This window comes from Mchenga conophoros, linkage group LG5 (genome assembly GCF_057382185.1).
Source record: "Mchenga conophoros isolate Kocher_MC1m ecotype Shallow Benthic linkage group LG5, M_conophoros_male_GT1.1, whole genome shotgun sequence".
In the NCBI taxonomy this organism is placed as follows: Eukaryota; Metazoa; Chordata; class Actinopteri; order Cichliformes; family Cichlidae; genus Mchenga; species Mchenga conophoros.
Genome location: NC_140530.1, coordinates 6,442,804 through 6,468,513, shown reverse-complemented (window position 1 = coordinate 6,468,513; position 25,710 = coordinate 6,442,804). Strand labels below are relative to the sequence as shown.

General features: G+C 41.5%; 1 pseudogene across 1 annotated transcript; it reads left to right on the top strand.

Annotated features, from left to right (window-relative positions):
* Positions 1-20,813: 20,813 nt before the first annotated feature.
* On the top strand, positions 20,814-25,311 carry LOC146573658 (uncharacterized; annotated as a pseudogene). The gene is made up of 3 exons (XR_014892410.1): positions 20,814-21,294; positions 24,339-24,554; positions 25,260-25,311. The product of XR_014892410.1 is annotated as an uncharacterized LOC146573658 (transcript).
* Positions 25,312-25,710: the final 399 nt, after the last annotated feature.

Genomic DNA, 25,710 nt, shown 5'->3' with positions numbered 1-25,710 from the left:
ATTGAACTGAATTGAATTGAAAAGAAAAATGTGTATATCCCAAAATATAAAACTAACCCAATCCAGAATAGAGGACCCAAATCCAGAACATGATACAATTAAAAGGGCAAATCTGGTGAAAAAAGACAAGGACAACATGTGAAAGTCTGAGTAATTCTTCCACGTAAATTGGCAAAACAATTTAGGAATAATTGGGAAGAAGGACCAGAGCTTTTTTTGTATTAGATGAGTTATTGCCAATGTGTGCCAGGTGAGAGATGTGCAGGAACACTGTGGAACAAACAAGGCCCAGCACATATGCAAACACACAGAAGGAATAGATAAAAAGTGACAGGTCAGCACTGGAGGACAGGTCGGACCATCACAGGTTACATTTGTAAGCACCTACTTAATGTTTAGAGAGAGTGAAACAAAAAGCAAACATTTGTGTTTTGTGCCCATCCCAGTCACTTACCTTTGTGGACTTTCTTTGCTCTTTGCAAGCGAAGAGTCAATTCTTGAGTAATTCCTTTGACACTGTGTCATTTCTCTCAGGAGGACATTTCTGGTCTAATAAGTTTAAAGCCTTTTTTGCATAATTTGGTATTGATGTACCCTAACAGGTTTGTCATTGGTAGTTACTGCATTGCCTGCAGTAAATCAACTTGTGAGATATAAATCTAATAATCACTCAAACAGCTTCCAGAGTCCACATTTTTTCATACAGCGCTTTGCATTACCAGAAGTAAAAAGTAAATCATCTAGTAGATGAATATGTATCACTAAATATAATAAATAAAACCAATTACTCAGTGCCGTGAGAGATGATAATTCCTCTCCATTCCTCCCCTCAGAGAGACAGCAGGAGGTGAGGAGCCAGCTCAGCCGTCAGATGAGCTGCAAAGAAACAAACATGTTGTTGTTGTAAGCTGTTGATGGACTCTTACCATGTACATAAACGGACATATTTCTTGGTATTAGAACTGCAGTTCCTATCTCTCCGTGTGTGGGAGTTTACACAGTTAGTCAACATGTGATTGACACGGTCATATGTCATGAATGCAAAGAGAGGACATATGAACGCATCAGTCTTATCCCCTTCCCCCACCCAGCCACTACCACCCACCACCATCCCAAATGTAGCAAAAGCTTGGTTTGCATTGCCATCAGTAGGTTTAGGCGTATCCAAGGGGCTGAAGGTTTCCAGTTCAGTGCTCTCAGGATCAAGTCTTTACTTTTTGGGGATGGTGTCGCCATGCTCACCTCAATGTACAGTAACCTCCAGTTTGTGCTGGGGCGTGTGCTGGGATCAGTGTTGCCAACTTAGCGACTTTGTCGCTATATTTAGCGAGTTTTCAGACCCCTTAGCGACTTTTTAAAGAAAAAAAGTTGCTAAAAAAAGACGTGAAAGCGCTACTTTCAACAAGCAGGGGGTGCTGTAACGCAGTCCGTTCTTCTTTTACTGTTATGCTGTGTTGTGGATCACAAGGTTTAAAACTACTTATAAACACACACACACAAAGTAACTCCACCAGAGTGCCTATTTCGGGTCACTTTTGCCGGTCCAAGCCCGGGTAAAGGAGCAGGGTTGGAATTGTGACATTAAAAAAAACAATAATTGCTAAAAGAAATTTAATTTGTAGTTCTAAATAAACTCTAAATGCATTTAGGACGTTTTTTACTCACTTTATGTCTCTTCCACGATGTTATTTCTCTCTCCAACAACATAGGTTACAATTAGATTAGCATGACCAATTATGCAAATTAGGCGATGACGTCATTTAGCGACTTCTAGCGACTTTTAGGACAACCAATAGCGATTTTCCTTACTGAGGAGTTGGCAACACTGGCTGGGATTGCAAAGCAGCACTGGACAGGTGATTGGAAAGACTGGTGACTGGTGTGTTTTGGTAAAAAGAGAGAGCTGAGAATAAAGGCAAAGCTGTGAATTGACTGGTTGACCTACCTAATTACCCTCACATAGGCCACAAAGTCATATTCAAAGAAAGACAGAATCAAGCTGCCTGTGAAGGGTGTCTGGGCTCAGCCTTAGAGATGGGTTAAGGAGTTCACTCCTTCAGAAAAGGCTCCCCGAAAGGGGTTAGTTAAGGTGGTACAGACATTTAACTAGGATGCCCCTTGGTTGGCTCAAAGGCTATATGTTTCTGACACATTCTACTTGGTGAAGAGCAGCAAGGACACTGAATGCCATTTGCTGCTGTGGGGTGCTTTGCTGTTTTAGTCTGCCAGTGTGAACCAGACCCTGATAAATAGTAGAAAATGGATGGACTGATGGATAGATTAAACTTCTGCCAGCACACAATAGATTCTTCTCATTGAAACTGCACAAAAAACATCGCTAGAAAATTATTCTGTCAAGTTCAAGAAATTTAATGCTAATTTTATCTTTATTTACTCTGGAATTATGCAGTAGAGAGACTCCAGCCCCCCCCCCCCGCTACCCTGAATTGGATAAGAAGAAAATGGATGGATGGGTAATGCAGCAGATATTTAGTTTTCTTCAGTTCCACTGTCTCACTGTGTAATCCTGTGCTTTCTTTAAACCGGGTGTTAATGTGTTTGTTCTTCTGTTAGTACAAGCTTCCATAAATAACTTTTAGCATCAACTGAACCATTTACACAAAAGCCTGTGCAACTGGGTGGAAAGTCTGAGAGAAGATAACTATCTTACCAGACGAAATCATAAAGCCAGAGTTCTTACAATTAGTGTTGCACTTAAACTGATTTCATATGGCATGTTGGAAATGATCCTATTTTTAAGGCCCTGGAAGGTAACATCGGTACATGAAGCAATTTACAGGAAATAAGCTCCCATAAACTTTAATGATTAGAAAGGTGCCTTGCCACTTATGATAACAGCTTCAGATTCCTGTAAATATTTAATGACTTTTCTTTAGTGTAAAGAAAAGAAAAAGTGCAAATTTGTGGACTGCAGGGATCCAACTTATGGCCCTTGGCAGCAAAGAGATGCGGTTGTGTTACTGATGACTTTGTGTCATGCTGTGATGCATTCTTCTATCGTTTAACATTTTTAATAGTGAGGCCAAACCAATATGTTGTACTGTATTTTACCACCCATGATAATCGAAGGTGAGGAAATTACTCTTGTATGTTTCTCGAGTCATTGTTTGCTACCTGCGGTGGATATTTGCTTACTAACTCCGTCTGCACAGGTGTTACAGCAGAGCTCTTTTTTTCCTGCAGGAATGATTTCTGGTAATATGGGTGATAAAAGATGACCTTGCTTCGTCAGAGTTTTGTTCAATATGTTTTGACATTTTGTAACCGGTGCAAAACTGATGTGCTGACAATGTATAAATCAGACTGAGAAGAAATACATTTAAGAAAGGTTAACTGTGTAACGGGGCACAAGCAGTGACATCTACTGGATCCTTACCACATGTCAACGTCAGTTCTTTAGATATAACTAAAGCAGCAATAGTTGTACTAGTAGCTTGGAAATTGCAGTTGCTTCTTTATGATAAACATGCTAACATACTTTAAAAGCCGAATGTGTTATTTCATTCCAATCAATTACCATAAAAAAACAAAACACATTTTATCAGAATATGATATTTGCAGTATTTTTTTTTAGCTTTCTGTAGATGTTCAGGTAACTAATGCAGGTTTATCTTCAAACTCACCAAACATCAGAGGTCTTCTACACCTATTATTGGACACAGTGTCCATTGTTTTCACCCAATGTCACATCATTATAGAAATGCCCATCTGAAAGGCACATTGGCTGCTGTTATGGATCACGAGGACCCAAATCTTGTGTTCTGTTTATTTGGGGCCTATGGAATATTGACATGCTTGTGTTGTGATTCAGTTGAGTGCCAATTATTCTGCCCTCCAGAAATCCACACCATCCACTTAACTGAAAACCATGAATGTATCATGCTACAGTTGCACTAGGGAAATCCATGGTTGGAGACTGTAGCGCTACCAGAATTATTGCGACCACGTGCAAACGGCTGCTTCATTTGAACGAGGCACGTGACCCGTGTCATCTTTAAAGTGTACAGTCTTGTTCCACCAGAGTCAGTCTGCTATCAATTTGGGTCAAGTTTGTAATTACATGCAATCTGTTTGTGATAACGTGACAAAAATCTCAAATCTGTTGCTGTTGTTTGGAAATCTGTTTCCATCTACGCGCACAGAAACTCACATTAACGACTTGCATTCCAGCTGGAACCTCACGGGCTTGAAACAGAAAATAAGAAATTCCACCTCAAACAGTGATGGAGTGGCTGCAGGATGGAGATTTGACTGCAAAATGACACAAGTGCTAGATAGTCTGAACTGGGACAAAATAAAAATCAGCCCTGGCATTTTTGGTTCAGGCGGCGTAGCATGATTGGACATGTTAGTGTCACTGTAGTGCAGCATGTGACAATTAAAAGCTACACTTTAGCTTTTAGCAGTGGCTTACGCTCAAAGTAGCCATTCATTTTACTTGAATCTCTCTCTTCCTCATTATGTCCCTCCATCTACTTTCTTACCACAGTAATTATATCTAACTTGGTCTCTCCCCCAGTCTGTTGTTGGGAGTGCTGTCCCTGAACTTATCCACAGTTACACAGTTAGTGGTATCAACAGCAGCCTCCTGTGACTGTGAGAGCTAGTTTTTAAATTAGTTGTTGCTGGTGCTACTGTTGATGGTGCAGCAGCTGCACCGACAGCTAACATGTTGGTTAATTTAACACATTGCTTTTTCTATTTCTCTCTTAGCTTTCAGCTCCACTGTTTTGCTTTTGTTTACCCATCTTTAACACCAACACTAAAGTCTGCTCTGAACACTGCAAAGGTGAGGGAGGGGTTGGTTGTGTTAAGAGGTTTGATTGGGCAATCCAGTGTCAGTAACAAAAAATAATGAATGGGCTGACTTCGGTGCTTGAAGGGCTGCTGAGCAGCGACCTTTCCAGCCGGCCCATAGCCTGCATAATAATATCAACACAGGAAAAAAATTACATTGATCCTGGTGCTTCACCCCAACAGGCAGATTGCCAGTATAGGCCTGGTGCTCGGCGACCTTACCTCCATAGAAGAATAAAGTCAGAAAACAAGCAGCTGGAAACCAGCTGAGTTGAACCCCCTGCTGCAAAGAGACACATCACAGACGAGTTGGTCTCCTCAGCACCGACTGACCCTGATTGAATGGAACGTTTTGACAATATGTTGTATGCATTTATAAACTAGACAACAATTATTTACAGTGCTTCACTAAGCTGACTCAGACTGACTGCTATCAGTGCAGAGTCAGACCATGGTGACTTAGAGACAGGTTGCTCAACCTCTGTACAAGCAGTTGGTAACAAGGAGTTTACCTATTTTTTCTCTAGTGTGACTGAGGTATTAACTGTTACCTTACCACATAATCTCCCCATTTAAAGGAACTAGCTCCAGCTTTCTGTTATTTCCATCCTGTCAGCTCACACTGCTTCCATCAGCCATGATACGCCAGCCCACTGCTATTTTTGCCAGATGCTAGCACTCAACTATAAACAGTGATACATTGCTGTTTTGCTAAAAACCTGTATGTGCTGTTCCAGTTTGTCGCAAGGGGCCAGGATCATACACCAGCTGTCACTGAGTGTGAGGCAGTATACAACATGGACAGGTCTATTAGAGGGCTCGCACAGACAGATAACCACACAGGGTCACCTCAATACCTACTGCCGATTTTGAATCGCCAGTTAACCTAATAATAATGTGTTTGGATTGGCCAGATGAAGCCAATGCAGACAAAGTGAGAAAACGTTAATTTCCTACAGGAAGGTGATGCCCCTAATAAATTTAAAAAAAAAGTGCAAATTGAAATTTCAATCAGCACCGAGATTCAGAGCAGTTTCAGAAAGCATAAATATCTTCCACTGGCAGTTTATCCAACATTACACAATAACTGTAACTACAAAAACTGAGATTTTACACTTAAAATGCCCACATTTACGGTATTTACCATTGCTAACCGGAGGTGTAATCTAAAGAAAATTTGAGGCAAAATCATTGCATTGTAAAACACGCTGTGAAATACGTACTAATATAATATTTTAGAGTATTTTCACTATTCCCTCTATCTGTTTAAATTGTGCCAATACGCTGCCAGCGGTGATAAGGGCTGAATGAAACTACATTAGGCCAGGTTCCCGTGCAGCAACACCATCTGTCTGTCTCTATCGCTCTCACACACATTTCTTTCTCCTCCTCTTTGCTGCACCGAGATGCTGTCGTCTCTTCCGTTTTCCACTAACTTCCCCTTTGCTGAAAGGCAGATGCCCAAAATCAATCGCATTCACTCAATTTATATCAGCTCAAGTAAACACGGCTGAATGAAACGGAGGGACGTTCCCCGCTCACACCAGTCTGAACAGCTGCTGCTGTTCTGCTAATCAATAACGCCACTGATAGACATCAAGTACAAAGAAAGGGCACAGAAAATAAACATTGCTGATAACAGTATACTCCATTCTCCTGAATAGCACTGAAGAAATTCAGATCAGACTATTAGACATGCAGTCACTTCGACTAGCAGCAGCTGCTGTCTCATAACTAAACCTGCCCGTGGCCATGAGCAGCGCTTTAAAATTGAAATTTATTTTTACCCAGAGAATCAAAGATTGGACAGAAAAAACACTTATCGAACACATGCACGTTTTACATTTTAATTAGACTTCTGGGAGATTCTTTACAGTATTTTCTTCTCTTTTTTGCATTAGTGTGTAACAGCACAAAGTTTTACACACACAAAAACTGTTTCAGTTTTAGCCGATTTCTGCTGATGTGGAGATTTCAGAGGCTCACGGAGAAGGAAGAAAGAGAAAAAATGTATCCATTACTTGGCTGCGCATTGTAACTTTGAATTATCTGACACGAGCTGTATAATTCTGCACTGCTAAATGAAATGCATGTGAATTAATTCGGAACAGTGGTTCCTCCTCAGAGTGACTGCAGATACACAACTCCATTTTGCCTTTAAAATATTCATAGTCATAATGTATTGGCAAACACAAACAGCTGACGCAAGTGTTTGCTCAGGGATATTGGGATGGAAAGAGAGCAGCGTCTTCCCCTCACGGAAAGAAAAATTCAATTGAAGGATTTTGGAGAAAATCCTGTCGGGCAAGCTGTGTGTGCTCCAGTTACAAAAGCAGCGTTCTTCAGCATCTCATTGTTTTTGCTCTGGGCTGTTCAGTAGTGTGTGTGTGTTCATAAGACACTGTGAGGGGTGTGTTAGAAAGAAAGCTGCAGGTTCCCAAGTTGTCAGAAGTGTAAAAACTCAGTGTCACAAAATCAACAAGCGCACGTGTCCTGTTTCCTCCACTGCTGTACCAAAGTGAGAACACTGATGATCACAATGTGTTTTGTTTTTGCAATTTTAAAACAAACAACAGCAAAAATCTTGCTAAAAACACAAGAATCAGACAGTGCTGTGCAAAAATCTTGAGCCATCTGCTATTTATTTTGCTAGGAAAATGGGAAATGGAGGGAGAGACTTATTGGAATGTAAAGAGATAAATGGAAACGGTACATAAGGCAAAGGCAGAGTACAAGTGCATATTTGATATGACCACCATTATTCTTCAAGAGAGCCTGAACTGACTGGTTCATCCCCAGGTGCCTCATATAGCTTGGATGAGTCATAGGTCAGTGCTAAGTGGTTTCTCAAAAAACAAACAAACAAAAAACCAAAAACAAAGTGCCCTCTCCGTCCCTCTGATATACTTCCATCCTGGTCCCTTCCAGTGAGAATCTCATCATCTTAAACTCTGGCACCTCCAGTTCGGTCTCCTGTTTTCATGTCAGTGCCATTGTCTCCGAACCATACATCAGAGCAGGTCTCACTACCATCTTATAAATTTCCCTTTCACTCTTACTGATATTTCACCACCCTCTTCACGCTGCATGCACTCTCTTCTTCACCTCGTGTCCACACACAGTCTACTCTACTCGCTTCTTCTTACTTCATTTCCTCTGCTCTCAGTACGTACCTCTACCTCTCCATAGAGTTATATCAAACAATCTCAGTTAAAAAAACACTGCCATCTCTCCTACATATCTCAAAATATCCATAGGTATGTCACCTAAACCAACTGCCTTCATTTTGTCATTAATCCTCTGTACTTCCTGATTCACTAACTTTCCTGTTATCCTCTGTCTCTCATTTTCTTCATACACTAGCTCCTCGGAGTGCTCCTGCCATCTTCCCAGCTCTCCGTTCCCATGTTAGCACAAGAGTTTTTTTTAAAATCACTCTAACCTGCTGCACATCCTTTCCAGCTCAATCTCTCCGCAGTGATTCAAGTTATTTTGTCCTTCCTTAGTGTCCAGCCTCACATACAACTCACCGTTTGCATTTTCTTTTGTCACCTCTCTATTTGCTCCCAGTATTCCTCTCTGGCTATCCCACTTTTCCTTCTGAATTCTTTCCTGTACTTCGTCATTCCACCACCAAGTCTTCTTATCATCTTTCTTCTGTCCAGAGGTTACACCAAACACCTTTGCAGTTTACCTCACTACTTCACCTGTAATTATTCAGTCACCCGGTAACATTCCCTACCACCCAGAGCCTGTCTCTGCACAGCATTCTTCCTTCCAAAATTTCCACCACTTAATCTTTGATGCTAGTCTGCAGAATGACTTTGGAAATCAAGAACGGTAGAGCCAGATGTTGTCTAGCTCTGTTCTCCCCTTACACTATCTTGAATTCTCCTGTCTTTCAGACACTCTTACACATCGCACTGTGGTCCTGCCTCTTCTTCTACTGTGTTCAGTGTTCACCATCAATACGCCATTCTTCCATTAAATCCACCACCACTATTCACCCCTGTTCCCTTCATCTACATGTCCATTGAAGACTGCTCCAACTGTCCCTCCCTTAAATGTCTATATTAAACACATTATGCTGACTAGGTTTTACAACAGACAGCTTTGCATGAAAGCACTCATCACTCCTGCCTTGCATCAACAGTTCAAGCTGCTGGTGGAGATGTAACGGTGTGTGTAACGGTGTGGGGGATAATTTCTTCTTCTTCAAAAAAAAAAAGAAAAATCTGGAAGGGCGTCAATACCTTTTTCCAGCACTCTACGTGTTCTCATCTGTAATATGAGGATACCTCACTCAGTCAGTGGTACTGCCATTCTCCACCTGCTACTGGATTCATGTCTGAAACATTTCCAGTTGACTCCTTCTTTACACTCAATAACAAGGATGTGCATCAGTATTACTCAGATTTCCACCTGTGATATTAATATGCATCTCCTATTCCTCAGACTGACCCCTCGTAAATGTTCCTTTATATTATACTTACCAGTTTCTAGACTCATCCACTACAGAAGACTCTTCACCCTGGGCCTGATAAAATATCCTCAGCTGTAGTTACCGGCTCCTGTCACTGTTCTAATTGTAAATAAATCTGCATTTGAGTCCAGCTGTTGTGATATTTATGATATGATCCACAATAGATGATTGTATTTGCCATCGAGTATAAACTAGGTTAAAGTGTATAATCTTGTGAAGTCTGTCATTAACACACAATGCTAATTAGCACTTTAAACACTACCCAGTGCAAATAGACTGAAATGTATTACTTTGTTTAGTTGATGCTCTTTCGGCACATCAGGAGCTGTCCCGTCATTCCACTCTTATTGCTGCCATTGAGGAGCTTCTTTTATTTGTTTTGTTACCTCATACAAATGACAAATTAGTGGCAGGATTTGGAGACCCACACAGAATGCCAAGAAGTCCTCAAACCTAGTCTTCTCACCGGACATCACTAGATGCCAATAAAGATGTTTCTGTGATCCATTCTTCTCAGTTTGTCTGCTTCCAGTAAACTGCCTCACAGTAGCTCCAGACATGCCTGTAGGTAAGTCGTAGCTTCAACTAAACTGAGTAATGGGAAGCTGTGCAACTGGACTGAGTCTGAGCACACACTCTTGATAGGTGTATCTTGTCTGCCATCCAGTGGTTTAACGCCAACATTGCATTTCCATCAAGGATATCCAATTCCACATTCCTACAGCCAGCCAGCCTTGGAGAGGTGACGTGGATAATACTGATTACTTTGTTCTGCTGAGAAAACTTGGGTCTTGTAGTATGAGTGACATGAACCACCACTCCAAACAGACCAGGAACCTCCAGGGTTACAGGCAAAATATGGGGTACCTACACAACATGATTATATGGTGTAAAAGCTGAGAAGTTAACCTTATGCAAGACATTTTTCTTTATGCCGTGTCATGGTTTTCTTTTTTTCTTTTATTTAATTATAATAAATATAGTTATTGTTTGTTTTATCTGCACAGTTTCTGTACCATTTGTTCCCAATCAGCGAATCTCTTCCTCCAGTATATACATAAATTCAAAATTCAAATTCAAATTTTATTTGTCACGTACACAGTCATACACAGTACGATGCAGTGAAATGCTTAGACAACTACTTGTGACCTAAAGAAAAAAAAGAAAAGGCTATGAATAAGATAGGAAATAAATATGAAAATTAAAAAGGGTAAATTTAACTAGGAAGGAATAAAATAAAATATAAAAATTTAAGTTGAAAAATAAAATAACTGTACAACACAAATTAGAATGAAGGGTAAATTTAACTGGGAAAGAATAAGATAAAATATATAAATGAAAGTTGAAAAATAAAATAACTGTACAACAAAATACACAATACACAGTATAGAACTATATAAGAATGTATGAAGAAATATAAATATATATATACAATAACAGCAGTTGTACAAGCATTAACTGGAAATGAAGAATATAATGACCAGTGTTGTGCATATACTCCATCACTTCTCTGTTACTCTCCAGATTGCCCTGTCATTCTGGCCAGTCAAACATATTTGTGGTTTACATAAAGTGAATTACATCATTGTTGGTACTGCCTGTGTAAAAGCTAAAATCAGTTTTTGACCACCTTATTTATACTACTGTAGCTGATGAATAGAAACAGTTTGATGTGATCTCAGAGCACTCAGTCTTATTGTGGTATACAACTCATTAAACACTTGGGCTGCAAATTATACAGTGCCTTTAAAATGTATTACTAGTCCTTGAACTCTTAGAAGAAGATTGAATATCCAGGCAGCTGACCTGATCTTAGCTGCCTCTGTGCTGCTGGTATGGTTAGGTGACTGTCTGCTCCTCATATTCATACTATATGTTCTGTACTTTAGAACATGGACAAATGGCCCGTATATGCAATTCTATTTTATCCTTACTGTATTTATTTGTACTATTGAGAAAACTGAGTAAAATACAGTGTTAGGTTGAAATTGTTAAATGTTGTCATTGTTGTACTTAAATTTGTAAGTAAACTGCATGGTTAGATATTCGTCTGTTCCTCCCCTACACATCTATGATGCTGAGGGAGGTAATTAGCTGTAGCTGTTTATCTGCAGGCACATTCCATGTGAGATTCTGGTTTCCTTATCTTCTGAGGGATGTCCACCCCCGGCCATTTAGAGGCTCGCCTATGCTTGCATATGGTGAACCATTAAAGTTAAGCCATATACGCGTGTGGGGAGATGACCTTTGGATAACCAGGAAATGTGGTTAAACAGTTGTAAGCATATATTGTGTGGCAGGAAGTCAGGTGTGCGCACACACACACACACACACACACACCTTTTAACCTTTTGAGACCATAGGGTTTTTTTTTTTTACAATGGGCGGTGCTTGTGTTGGCTAGGAAACAGGTGATGAGCGTTCAGCTCCAAGAGCCTGGTTCTGACCAGCCTCCCTTGCTAGCAAGTAAAACCCGGTTCCGTCATTGTCTTGCTTTCTTCATGAGTGATGAGTCTCTGAACTAGCAGGTCTGCTGAAGCACAGATCCAACATACAGGTTATTTCAAAAACAGTGCTGTGTACATTAAACTCCTATTTTAACTCAAACACATTACACAATTTTCATTAGTCTCTCCATTGTTCTTCGTCACATTGTGGATCCCTGTTATCCAATATTAACCCTTTAAAGCCGGTCGGAGCCGGCACGCTCTGTTTTGCATAACTATTTTTAAATCCCGGTAGCTCTGCAACCAAGTAAGCTAGCGCAATAATTTTTTTTGCATATGAAACCAGAGGAGTTGTACTTACATCTTATGCCATCAGCTTGTCCTAGGTCACAGTTTCCTTCCACATATAGCTTTGCAAAAACTGCATAAAAAGCGCTTGCAGCAACAAAAACATAATATTCCAGAAACACGCTTTGCTGATCCAATCAGTTGTTCATAACACTTCCTATGTTGGAATAGACGTCAGCGTGAACTTTTGCATGTCCGCCATTACCTGCCCGAAACCGGAAGTGACGTCATTTTCGCGGAGATGTAGTTTTTTACCATCAGGGCCTCATGAGCCTATACTTTTTAAAAGTTATGTTTGACTTTATGACTTTCTGTGTCGTTTCTGGGATGCTTAGAATTCAAATTGCATTGCTGGAAATAGTTTATTTTGATGCATATGCTGCTTATTTGCAAATTTGCACTGTAATATTTATTTTCGTTTTTCCTGCAATATATAAAAATTGGTGTATTTCAAAAATAAAACTATGAAGACACTCAAAATAAATTTCCTGTGGTGGGAACCTATTTTGTGCAACTTTTTTGTATTTACACTTTTGAGGGATAAGTCTCTTAAATTTCTCTAACTAGAAATATATGTTAAAAAAACAAAAACAACTTTCAATTTTTTTGTAGTTTATTGCACTTTCTTGCAATTTATGTAATTTCTATGCACTTAATGCATACATATTATTAAAATTTGGGCTATAATGGTTGTATTGATGTATAGCAACTTGAAATGCTCCCAAACCCCCCCTCCCATCCATTTATTTTCACTTAAACAAGCAGCTGTTTTTATGTACATTAAAGCTATATAAAAAATTAACAGTGCAAATGCAAATTCCTTGCTGAAAGTTTAACCAAAAAACATTTTCAGTAGAAATGGGCTGACATATCCTGAGCATAACCATGTATAATATCCACTGAAGTTAAAAAGAGGTGCTTTGCTACATTAAACTGCAGTGTGCCAAATAAAAAAGTCAAATACGTATTTTTCGGACCATAAGGTGCACGGGATTATAAGACACATTAAGCAAAACAATAGTCAGATAAATCAAACTTTATTCAACTCATTCTTTTTGCTTCCTCCACTTCCGTACCATTAATTCATTAATGTTGAATTCTCTCGCAGCTGCTCTATTCCCATGTTGTTGCAGTATATTAATGACTAACCTTGTATTGTGGATGGATTATCTCAGTTGTTCTCCTGACTTAGGTTTGGTCCGTTTACAGCATCCTGCCATTCGATTGCATTTGTCTCTAACCATCAGGAACCCTCATGCAGTGTTGCCAACTCCTCAGTAAGGAAAATCGCTATTGGTTGTCCTAAAAGTCGCTAGAAGTCGCTAAATGACGTCATCGCCTAATTTGCATAATTGGTCATGCTAATCTAATTGTAACCTATGTTGTTGGAGAGAGAAATAACATCGTGGAAGAGACATAAAGTGAGTAAAAAACGTCCTAAATGCATTTAGAGTTTATTTAGAACTACAAATTAAATTTCTTTTAGCAATTATTGTTTTTTTTAATGTCACAATTCTAACCCTGCTCCTTTACCTGGGCTTGGACCGGCAAAAGTGACCCGAAATAGGCACTCTGGTGGAGTTACTTTGTGTGTGTGTGTTTATAAGTAGTTTTAAACCTTGTGATCCACAAAACAGCATAAGAGTAAAAGAGTAAAAGAAGAACTGACTGCGTTACAGCACCCGCTGCTTGTTGAGAGTAAAAGCGATACGCGCTTTCACGTCTTTTTTTAGCGACTTTTTTTAGAGAAAAAGTCGCTAAGGGGTCTGAAAACTCGCTAAATATAGTGGCAAAGTCGCTAAGTTGGCAACACTGCCCTCCTGTTAACTTTTATCGAGTGGAAAAAAGTTAGCGTTCATCCTCCAGTTTCACTGTTTATGTTATGCTAACATAGCTGTGTCGCTAGCGATCACGTAGCACATCATGATATACCAGCTAGCCCAACTTCAGTTACAAACGTCACTGCTGTTTAGTTTTCTGTCTTCATTTATGTTGGAAGTGATAGCAGAGCTATACGTTTGAATTTTTTCAGAAATCTCCCAGTCAGAACATGCTATATCATGTATAGGTAACTAGCGAAACTAGCGAGCTAACTTCCGCTAACTTCCTGCTAACTTCTAACTCTGTTAAATGTAATAAATTCTGTTTTCATGGATGCCTGGATGTTAAACTTCGTAGTCACACCTGGTAAAGCAGCAATGCTGATCGTTCTTAATCATTTAATGTTTGTTAAATTAATCAAATTCATGTCGCTCAGTGTCCACAGTGCCAGTGTAAGCAGGCACCCCCCCATCAACCCTCTGCATGTTCTCCTTCACTACATCCATAAACCTCCCCTGAGGTCATCCTCTTTTCCTCCTGCCTGGCAGCTCCATATTCAACATCCTTTCTCCAATATATCCACCATCCCTCTAGCATTGTCTCTACATGCTTGGTTCCCGCCGTGAAGCATGGAGGCATGATGGTGTGGGGGTGCTTCGCTGGTGACACTATTGGGGATTTATTCAAAACTAAAGGCACACTGACCCAGTATTGCTACCACAGCATCCTGCAGCAGCATCCCATCCCATCCAGTTTGCGTTTAGTTGGACCATCATTTATTTTTCAAAAGGACAATGACCCCAAACACACCTCCAGGCTGTGTAAGGGCTTTGTGACCAAGGAGAGTGATGGAGTGCTGCACCAGATGGCCTGGCCTCCACAGTCATCTGACCTAAACCCAACTGAGATGGTTTGGGATGAGATGGAAGGCAAACAGGCCAACAAGTGCTCAGCATCTCTGGGAATTTCCTTCAAGACTGTTGGAAAACCATTTCAGATCACCACCTCTACCCCGGTTGCCCATCTCTGCTATTCAAGTTAGCATTTCAAAATATGTAAACGAAACTAGTGAAGTGTGACGCGTGCGAGTAGCAATGCTTTGAATTTCATTGTCTTAACGTGTATACAATCCAAAATGCTTGAAATCATCGTCCTCCTTTATCCATCAAATCTCATCTGAAATATAAACGTTCACACATGTTTACGCCAACATGGCATTTTATACGGCGTTGCTTGTTATCCGAGTTTCAGACCCAATTAAAAATTAAACCACCTGTCAGCCTGTAGCATGAGCTTTCCAATGAGTGATGACTAAATAGTGTAGGTGTTTTCAGTGATTGAGCGGCATCTGTACACTATATTTACTGGTGTAGTGCACATCAGCATGACCCAACTGAGCAAGGGTGTTCTGTGTAGCCTTGTTTGTCTCATTCCTGATATTTGTTGTCATATTCTTCATGTTTGTTGTCTGTGTTTTTCCACTGTCAAACAACCGGACAGTTAGCCTGGCATTCCGCTGCTAAAGTGGGCTTCAGAAAGTGTTTTTTTTTAATGGAAGATCAAGGCTGCCATGCAATATTTATTTGGCTATTTAGAGCAAATAAGGTAAATAGTTATACAAAGGCTTACATTTTGTGTAGTGTTTTATAACTGTGCCTTGAAACAATCTTGGCTGTGGGGTAGTTTAGTGCCAAAATTTTACTATTTATGGAAAGTGTGTTTATATGTCGTCTCTTGGCCACTGTTTTAGTGTTATAATAAGACACCTTGGAGGAAATGATAAGATCCTTTCCTGATTGTGTTTTACGTACAGAGAGTTATTAATAAAACTATGTTAAAAAGGAAATAATGTCACTCCAACAGTGTACCCACTAAGAAAACTGTTGGTGCAGTTGTACTGTATCACATCCAAGTCAATGACTGTAACTGGATTACTTAAATTTAACTAAGTAGTGACCTTGAATTTTGTCTTCGGTATTAGGTCAAGGAAGCCATGCCAGCAAGCCAAACACAGGTATGTGCCTCGTTATAAAATATTTGAACATTGTTCCACTAAGAACAATGTAGTCTTTAAAATTCCTACATACAATTCAGTAACAATTACTAATGTCTAATAGGTAAAGATGACAACAGATGCAAACTGGAATCTGCATCAAGAATCGACAGTTAAGGTGGGAATGATTCTTAGATCTGACGTGATTGTCTTCAACAACGTGATCCTTTGATGCACTTACTGTCATGGTCCTGGGCCATGTTGGCCCAGTATTCTTAGTTTCTTGTATTTTTGTATTTCGTTCCTTATTTAGGCCATGTTTCCTGAGTTGTCCTGTTGTGTTTTTCCCTAAGTGTTTTCCCTTCGTGACTCTTACCCCCTATGTGCCCCTCTGTGTATTTATGAGCCCTCGTCTCTCTTTGTGTTTATTCCATGTTTCCCCTGCCCATTATGTATGTTCTTCCTGTGCTCTCTCTCTCCCCTCCTGTCTGAACCCCCGTGTACTTCCTGTTTTACTTTGTGACTCCCGCGCCTGTATACGTCATGTTATGTTCACCCCGCCCTGTCTCGTTATGATTATCAGTGTCGCCTGTGTTCCCCATGTGCTCCCACTTCCCTCGTTAACCCTCTGTGTATTTATGTCTGCGTCTCCCTCAGTTCTGTGTCGCGTTCTCCCTCATGCTTTGTGGATCTCCCTGTGTCTCTCTGCGAGTGTTTAGTTTGTTGTTCCCAGTTTAGTTGTGTATTTCCTGCGATCTGCCTCTCCAGCATTAAAGCTGTGATTTTTGAGTTCATCCCCTGAGTCTGTGAGTTTTGCATTTTTGGGTCCTCATCCTGCCTGCCACACAGCGATCCATGACACTTACTATGAACAACTGCTGCCAGCACGATACTCCTGTCTGTGAGGTCAGCCCCGTGTTCTACATAAAATGCAAATAAGACATTGATCTTGCCTTTGTACTTGAAAATGGCACAAAGACAACACATGGTTTGAACTCAGCATTTTTAAAATATAAATTATGTAAGCCAGATATCAGAAAACAGTAATTCAGAATAAAAAAAAAGTTATATTGGTGACGACAAACCAGTCTATTCATGTAATTTCTACTGTTATGTTTACTATTTATTTAATTGCAAACTGTTGTCATGTGGGTTGATACAACAGAATGTTTGTGGAAAGAAAACAAAAAGTCATCTTTGGTGTATGGCACTAGTGTGACTGACAAAAAGTTTTCCATGCAATAAAAGGTGTCAGCATTCTGTATCATCTCATTTTAGTTCATTTTTCTTTTACAGTCCCAGGTTTAAAAAAGTTGGGACACTGAATTCTGCTTTTATTTACATTCTACACAGTTTTTCAAATCTCCTAAACTCATATTTTAGTCATAGTAGAACATGGAAAAAATTCTCAGTTTAAGCAACTGATATGTTTTCTATTTAAAAATAAATAAATAAATAAAAAAAATAGATCAGTTTGAACTTGATGGCAGTAACATGTCCCAGAAAAGTTGGGACAGGGCCATGTTTCCCACTGTGTAGTGTTCCTTTCTTTTTACAACACTGTAAACATCTGGGAATTGAGGAGACCAGATGCTGGACTTTAAGGATCGGAATGTTTTCCCATTCTTGTCTGATGTAAGATTCTAGCTGCTTAACAGTCCTTGTTTTGCTGAAATACGCAAGGCCTTCCCTGAAAAGAAGTTTGGATGGGCGCATATGTTGCTCGATAACCTGTATTATCTTTTAGCGCTGATGATGCGTTTCCACATGTGCAAGCTGCCAGTTCCATAGGCACTAATGCTCCCCCATACCCTCAGATGTGGGTATGGGGGAGCATTTGAAAATCATTGCATTTTACACAGCGTCTCAACTTTTTGGAGTTGGAATTATGTAATAAAGCCGTAAAACTATCCTTATAATTACATTTGATAGTTCATCTTCCAGATGACACTTAAGGTGTCTTTAATGTTTGACTTCTTCTCATGATAATTATTCTCTTTACCTACAGTCAGGTATTCAGGAGGACCAGAGTGATTCCTCAGAGCTGGAGTTATCCATTTGCTCAGACGCAGAATACAACAGTCAGAGCTCAAAATCAAGTGCTGGTGAAACCCACAGTCTGCCAAGTAAGATCCCTAAAGTTCCTAGCACTACTTCAAGAGATGATCAAGAAATGAGAAATGTGACTGTTAAAAAGAAATTCAGAACACATGGGAAAAGGAGAAATAATCACAAGAAAAAATAAATAAATGTGAAATCAAAGGTGACTGTAAAAACCTGTACAAAAAGCAAGGACAAACGAGTATGGGACAAGAGGCATTCTGTCTTTACTGCGGTAAGTCTCAAGCAAACATTTCAAGTAGTGCTGTCAATAGATTAAAAAAAATTAACTAACTAATCTCACAATTTTCTGTTATTAATTGCGATTAATCTCAATTACTTTATTAATAGCCTGGCTCCAATTACATTTTTTTATTCTTTATATTTTAAGTAATTATCGTTGTTCACTGAAGTCCAGTGGTCTCCGGTGAGAGCGACATTCCTTACTTGCACAAGCTTGCTGGACTGCTGAGCCCTCTGGTCCCCATACAAAGTGTGCAGTCTCGACACAATGGTTCCTCTCGAGGGCAGATTGTAACACTCATCTCCTGATGCAGCACGAATGACTTCTCTCAGTCCATCATCTTCTACTATGCTAACTGGTCGGCAGTTTTTAGCTATCCAAACAACCAAGGAATTGGTTACCTTTTCTCTCACATTTTTTGTTATTCGTCCACAAGCACCATACTCCTGAAGCGTAGACTGGCGAGGTCCCGTAGAGGTGGATTCAGTTGGGTGTTTTGCTCTCAGGTGATACGCCAGTGATGAACTGCTTCTGTGGTACTTGAATTCAGCGTTGCAAATTGTGCATCTTACTCTCGTTTTGTCCAACAAGCCATCAGGCAACTTCTTAAAGAGAAACTTTCCACCCAAAAGTCCGCCCTCGTCCATGCTTGCGTGTGTTAGCTAGTGTTAGCTAGATAGTAGCATGGTGTCACTTCTTCTTCTTCTTCTAATCATTTCTGTCAGGCCAAACGCCAGCATAGCACACTGTTGCCCCCTCCTCCAGAGGTGCTCATGAATTTAAAGGTCTTAGATTACAGGAAATTAATAAAAAAACAAAATCAGCGTTAAATTTTTTTAATGCATTAAACATTTTGCGTTGATCTTAACAATTAACGCGATAATTTTGACAGCAGTAATTTCAAGACATCTGCAGAGGAAGCACATGGAGATGGCAGAGTTGGCATATGCCTTTAGCTGCCCTCTGAGTTCTAAAGAAAGGAAGAGTCTTTTTGAAACAACTACGCAATAAAGGAGACTTAAAGCACAACAGCAAAGTGCTACAAAAGGGCAGAGGAGAAGTTGTAATATGGAAGCAGCCATCTAATAAAGCATTGGTTGGAAACTATTTACCTTGCTGTTATTGCTTTGGAATGTTCAGCAAAAAGATCTTATGGAAACATCAGTCGTTGTGCAAAAGTAAAAAAATCATGTGTGGCAGACAGCTCAAAAACCAGACAAAGAAGAGTCCAGAGTTCTGCTGCACGCCTGCTTCCATTAAGTTTCATCTGAAAGATGTCAGACTTTATGTCCCAAGTCCTAGGCCACATCCTTAGAAAAAGGCCGGGTCCTTTGAAGGCCAGAAGTGCGAGGCTGTGAAATGGGACGGGCTAGCCTTCAGATTTGCATCACCAGCTGTTCCCACCCTTACCACTTCTCCCCCTTGGTGAAATGATATTCATAAACTCTCACTTATTTTCTCTTCTTTTACGTAAGTATAATAATCAAAATAATGTTTTAACTAGAGATGGCACGATACCACTTTTTTATGTCCGATACCGATATCATAAATTTGGATATCTGCCGATACCGATATGAATCCGATATAGTGATTTTTAATCAACAAAACTGTTTTTTAAATATCTTGCTGCATTTTGTATAAGTTCATACTCAAGTTTAAAACAACAACTACACTAAAGCTATTCTGTTATACCTGTATGCAAAAAAAAAGACTTAATAGTTACTATATACAGTAATTGACTTCTATTCATTTTACATCAAATTAAAACTTTGGGTGTCAGATAATTATTTATTAAAAGCTAGACATTTTAAATGAGAATAAGAAAGAAAAGTATGTCTTTGTGCCCCCTTTTCCCTGTTAATGCCCTATCGGCCCCCCTGGCTAAACTTTGCTAGATCCGCCCCTGCACAGTTACCAGCGTCAGCTACGTAGAAAAAGATCCTCGAGTAGAAAGTAATATTAAATAAATTCTAACAACAGCTGATCAAGCTTAAACGTGCTGCTGTTGTTCAGCCGCTGGTTTCCTCTTTCTGGTGCAAAGTGGGCCAAAAGCAAACTAGAGACACGGACTCGCGACAGAAAAGCCGATCAGCTGATCGTTAAGCAGTTTCATGATTGAAGTAGCAGCAGGAGAGGCAGTCGCTTGTTAAGCTTAACGCAGGAATGCTTTACAAACATTCAGAGATGGACTTACACACTTGCTTTACTTCTCTCGGGGATAACTTTGTCGGAGATGAAATGCCGGGTTGCTAGCGAAGCTCCAAATGCTATCCTGACCACCGACAGGTCCCGCATGCCACAGCCGCTCTATCACGTGATGCATACTGCTCCGACGTGCTAACGTTCTGAGGTGAGTTACGGCGTGTTGCAAGTTTTGTGAGGTGCTTTCGTGATATTTAATGGATCGGATTACATTTTTTATTTTTCTCCGATATCCGATCCAGTAATTTAGGTCAGTATCGGACCGATACCGATACGTAATATCGGATCGGTCCATCTCTAGTTTTAACATGTTAAATTGTTTGTTTTTTTAAGAAGAACAGCAACATTCATAATAATGACAAGACCAGACCACAGTACTGCAGGATTAACATGAGTGTCCTAGTCCTGGATTTCTTTTTTTTTTTTTTTTTTAAACCAGGAGAATCCGAGGCCTGATTTTTGGCTAAGCACGGAGTCTCTGGCAGTGTTGCTAAATCTCCTGAACAGGATCGGCAGCATAGTTGGGGTGCCACAATTGAGACCCTGGTGTTTCTTTTCTGGTTGGCAAGTGGAGCATCCTACAGGGTGGTCTCAAGAGTGTTTGGGATGCCTCGTTCTACTGTCCACTACATTGTTCACCGAGTCACAGAAGAAGTGGTGGCCATTCACCACCAGATCATCCACCTCCCAAAGACCCCGAAGGACATGGAGATAGTGTCCTGTGGGTTTGCAGTGCTGGCACGCCACCAAGCTTTTCTGAAAGCGGTGGGTGCAATCAACGGCTGCCACATCCGTATCAAGTCTCCAAGCTGCCCTTATGGTCAAATCAAATCAAATCAAATCACTTTTATTGTCACATCACATGTGCAGGTACATTGGTACTGTCACGGTCTGGCTGGCAGACCGTGGGGATGTGGGGAAAGGAGGACCCAAAACGCAGACTCTGCGATGCAAACAGTGCTCTTTATTCACAGTGAAAAACTGTAAACACAATAACTCCCCGTTGCTCCCTTGAACCCCGTGTGCGTGCTTCCCTCCGACGTCTGTGCTCGTGCTCCCCGCTGTTGTGTTTCCGCACACCCCGTGCGTGCTGCCTTTCTGGACCACTCTTCCTCCTGCAGGGAAACCATAGAGGCAGCCATCAACACTAACCCTCGGCGGGCATATACGAACAACACAGACATATGCTGACACACTAACTTGGTACGATAACTCAATGATCCCGCGTCGGTGGGAGCTCCAAGACTCTCCTAAGTAGCTCCCCCGACGAGCCCTGATCAGCGGCAGGTGTGTGGCTTCGGGTGTGGCCAGTCCCTCCGCAGGGCCACACCCCTCAGGCCTGCAGGTGGCCGAGCTCCATCCTCCAGGCACACCCGCAGACATACACACCCATACCTCGCCTAAACATATAAGTGGGACACAGACTAACACAGCACAGAGAAACACACATATGTACACGCACAGAGAAGGGGAAACGACACCAAAAATACATAATAATAATACACAGGTCCATGACTGCCCAGGGATCCTGGGTCGCCCAGTCCCAGGACCCTGACAGGTACAGCACATGTGAGTGAAATTCTTGTGTGCAAGCTTCACAAGGAACAGAGTTGTGCAAAATACAATAATGTAAACAAGCAAAATACAAGAATGGCTACATCTGAAACTAATAAATATATGTACAATATATAATAGTATATGCATTTCTGGATGTGTATACTAAATATTTTTCTACGTGTGTGTGTGTGTGTGTGTACACATATTTTACAAATTAAATAGAGTCAACAATAAATAAAATATATAAAATATACAGAGTTGAGACATGTGCAAAACAGTGGCATTACTGTACAGTATGGAGTGCATAATGTTAAAGTTCCAGTAGTGGAGGTGAGGTGTCTATGACGTGTTCAGCAGTCTGATGGCCTGATGGAAGAAGCTGTCTCTCAGTCTGCTGGTACGGGACCGGATGCTGCAGAACCTCCTTCCTGATGGAAGTAGTCTGAACAGTTTATGGCTGGGGTGACTGGAGTCCTTGATGATCCTCCCCGCTTTCCTCAGGCAGCGCTTCCTGTAGATGTCTTGGAGGGAGGGAAGCTCACCTCCAATTATCCGTTCAGAGCACCGCACTACTCGCTGGAGAGCTTTGCAGTTGTAGGCGGTGCTGTTGCCATACCAGGTGGTGATGCATCCAGTGAGGATGCTCTCAATGGCACAGCAATAGAAGGTCCTGAGGATGCGGGGGCTCATGCCGAATCTTTTCAGTCTCCTGAGAAAGAAGAGGCGCTGCTGCGCCTTCTTTACTGTTTTGTTTATGTGTACTGACCACGTAAGATCCTCAGCCAGATGTACACCAAGGAACCGGAAGCTGCTCACTCTCTCCACAGCAGCGCCGTTGATGGTGATGGGGGTGTGTACTTCTCTGCACCTCCGGAAGTCCACTATCAACTCCTTTGTCTTTGCGACGTTGAGGGTGAGATGGTTGTCTTGACACCAGTGGGTCAGGGCGCTGACCTCCTCCCTGTAAGCCGTCTCATCACCATTGGTGATAAGACCCACCACTGTAGTGTCGTCCGCAAACTTCACAATGATGTTGGAGCTGTTAGTGGCTGTGCAGTCGTAGGTGTAGAGTGAGTACAGGAGAGGGCTCAGTACACACCCCTGTGGAGCACCAGTGTTCAGTGTGATGAGGTGATGCTGCCCAGTCTGACCACTTGGCGTCTGTCAGACAGGAAGCTAAGGATCCAGCTGCAGAGGGAGCTGCTCAGTCCTAGATCCTGCAGTTTCCTGTCCAGCTTCGAGGGAACAATGGTATTGAATGCTGAGCTGTAATCTACAAACAGCATTCTCACATACGTGTCTCTCTTCTCCAGGTGTGACAGGGCAGTGTGTAGTGTCAGGGCTATGGCATCATCAGTGGACCTGTTGTGGCGGTATGCGAACTGTAGAGGGTCCAGTGAGTCGGGTAGTGCAGAGCAGATGAAGTCCCTGACCAGCTTCTCGAAGCATTTGCTCACGATGGGGGTCAGGGCTACAGGTCGCCAGTCGTTCAATGAGGAGATGGTGGAGGATTTGGGTACAGGGACGATGGTGGCCATTTTGAAGCAGGCTGGGACTACAGACAGAGAGAGGGAAAGGTTGAAGATGTGCGTGAACACTCCAGCCAGCTGAGCCGCGCATGACTTGAGGACGCGGCCGGGAATCCCGTCCGGACCAGTAGCTTTGTGTGCGTTCACCTTCCTGAAGCACTTCCGCACATCCTCCTCAGACACAGTGTGCGCACTGACGTCATCCGCGGTGCGCACACTGTCCGGTCTCATGGTGTTCGCTGTGTCGAATCTAGCGTAGAATACGTTTAGATCCTCACACAGAGAGGCCGTGGTCTGCGGTGTGCTGGTTTTCCCTCTAAAGTCTGTGATCGTGTTTAGTCCCTGCCACATACTCCGAGGGTTGTCAAACTGTTGCTCCACCCTGTCCCTGTACTCACGTTTGGCTGCTTTGATCGTCTTCCGGAGTTGGTAATGTGCGTGTTTGTAGTCCGATGTGTTCGCGGAGGCAAAGGCGGTGCTCCGTGCCGCGCGAACATCTCCGTTAATCCAGGGTTTTTGATTTGGGAAGGATTTAACTGTTCTGGATGGGACGACATCTTCCACGCATTTCCTGATAAATCCGCAGACTGAGTCTGTGTACTCGTCAATGTCCCTAGCAGCCACGTGAAACATTTCCCAGTCCGCGTGATCAAAACAGTCCCGCAGCGCAGACTCCGATTGGTCCGTCCAACAGTGCACCGCCCTCCGGGTTGGAGCTTCCTGTTTCAGCTTCTGCCTGTAGGCGGGCAGGAGCAGGATGGAGCGGTGATCTGATTGGAGCGGTGATCAGTGCTATGGAAACAGTTTCCTGTTACTATCTATCATCTTTTGCAGGTGGTTTGTGACCATCAGGGCCACTTTATTGACACGTACGTGGGCTGGCCTGGGTCGGTGCATTTCATCCCCGCAGATGGAGGGTACCTATGCCTCCAACTCTCATCATTCCAGGGCATGCTCTATTATAAAGAGACAACAATGGCGGACGAAGCGGGAGTGAAAAGCTACTGAAGGGGTAACACTCCAAAACGAGCCACTGAAAGCTGTGCTAAATGTCTGCAAATGCATCACAAAATCCCAAAGTTTGATATTGAAGGTTCATTTGGACGTGTGTTTGAATAATTACAACATTTGTATAACACCATACAGCACAGGTGTCGAACTCCAGGCTTTAACAAGCCTGCCCTTGTAGCTTCTTATTGGTAAAGCACTCCTGAACCAGGTAATCAGCAGCAGGTAGGGCAGGGATAACTCAAAAACAAGCAGGATGCTGGCCCTCGAGGACTGGAGTTTGACACCCCTGCCATACAGGAACGTTTGTCACTTTTGAGGCTTTTACAACATTCAGTACAATATATCCTCTGAAATGGCAAAAATAAATGGTTGTTACTTTTTATTTTACTTGCTCGCATGTTGTATTTTCACTTGTTTGGTTTCCTATTCGCTTGTCTGTCCCTCACACCCATCTCACTACTATGTTCTGGAAATCACTAACATCAGAAATATGACTTCACTTTCTCTTTTCAAATCCTCACTCAAGACTCATCAGTTTAAATTTGCTTTCAATCCACAAATGTAACAGCAGTGTCCCATTTTAACCAGTTATGTTTCTGGTTTCTGTATTTTACTGTTTGCAATGTTGTGCAGAGTACTTGAGTGCCATAGAGGCCCCTTCAATTAAAATGATAACAGATCTATTAATACTTTTGTTTGTTCTCAGGAGCTTCATAGAAGAGAAGCTGGTCTGCAGAAGAGACTCGTGCTGTAGGGGGGGGAAGCAAACAAACCCCCAAAAACACTTGAAAAAGATTCACAGAAGGTGGCAGAGTTCCTGGCAAGTCAGACTGTATTGAGTTTATTGAAGCTTCACCAAAAGAACTTGGACAAAGGACATGGAAAGCAGTTAAGTTCCATGTCAAAAAAAGAATTACAGCACTCAGGGACCAGAATTATAGAGGTAAAATCAAAGAGTAGTCAGAAACTGCTAATTATACCCTTGACTCCAGAGGATTAAAAGCACCTCCTGTAAAAGATCAGTTTTCACTGTAAACTACGTTCCTGAAATATTACAGAAATTGTACAGTGTATTGCAACGAGGCAACCAAGAGTGAAGATTAAACCCAAAGTTGCACATTTTTTCATTTTTGGGTAGGGACAAAGATGAATTTGAG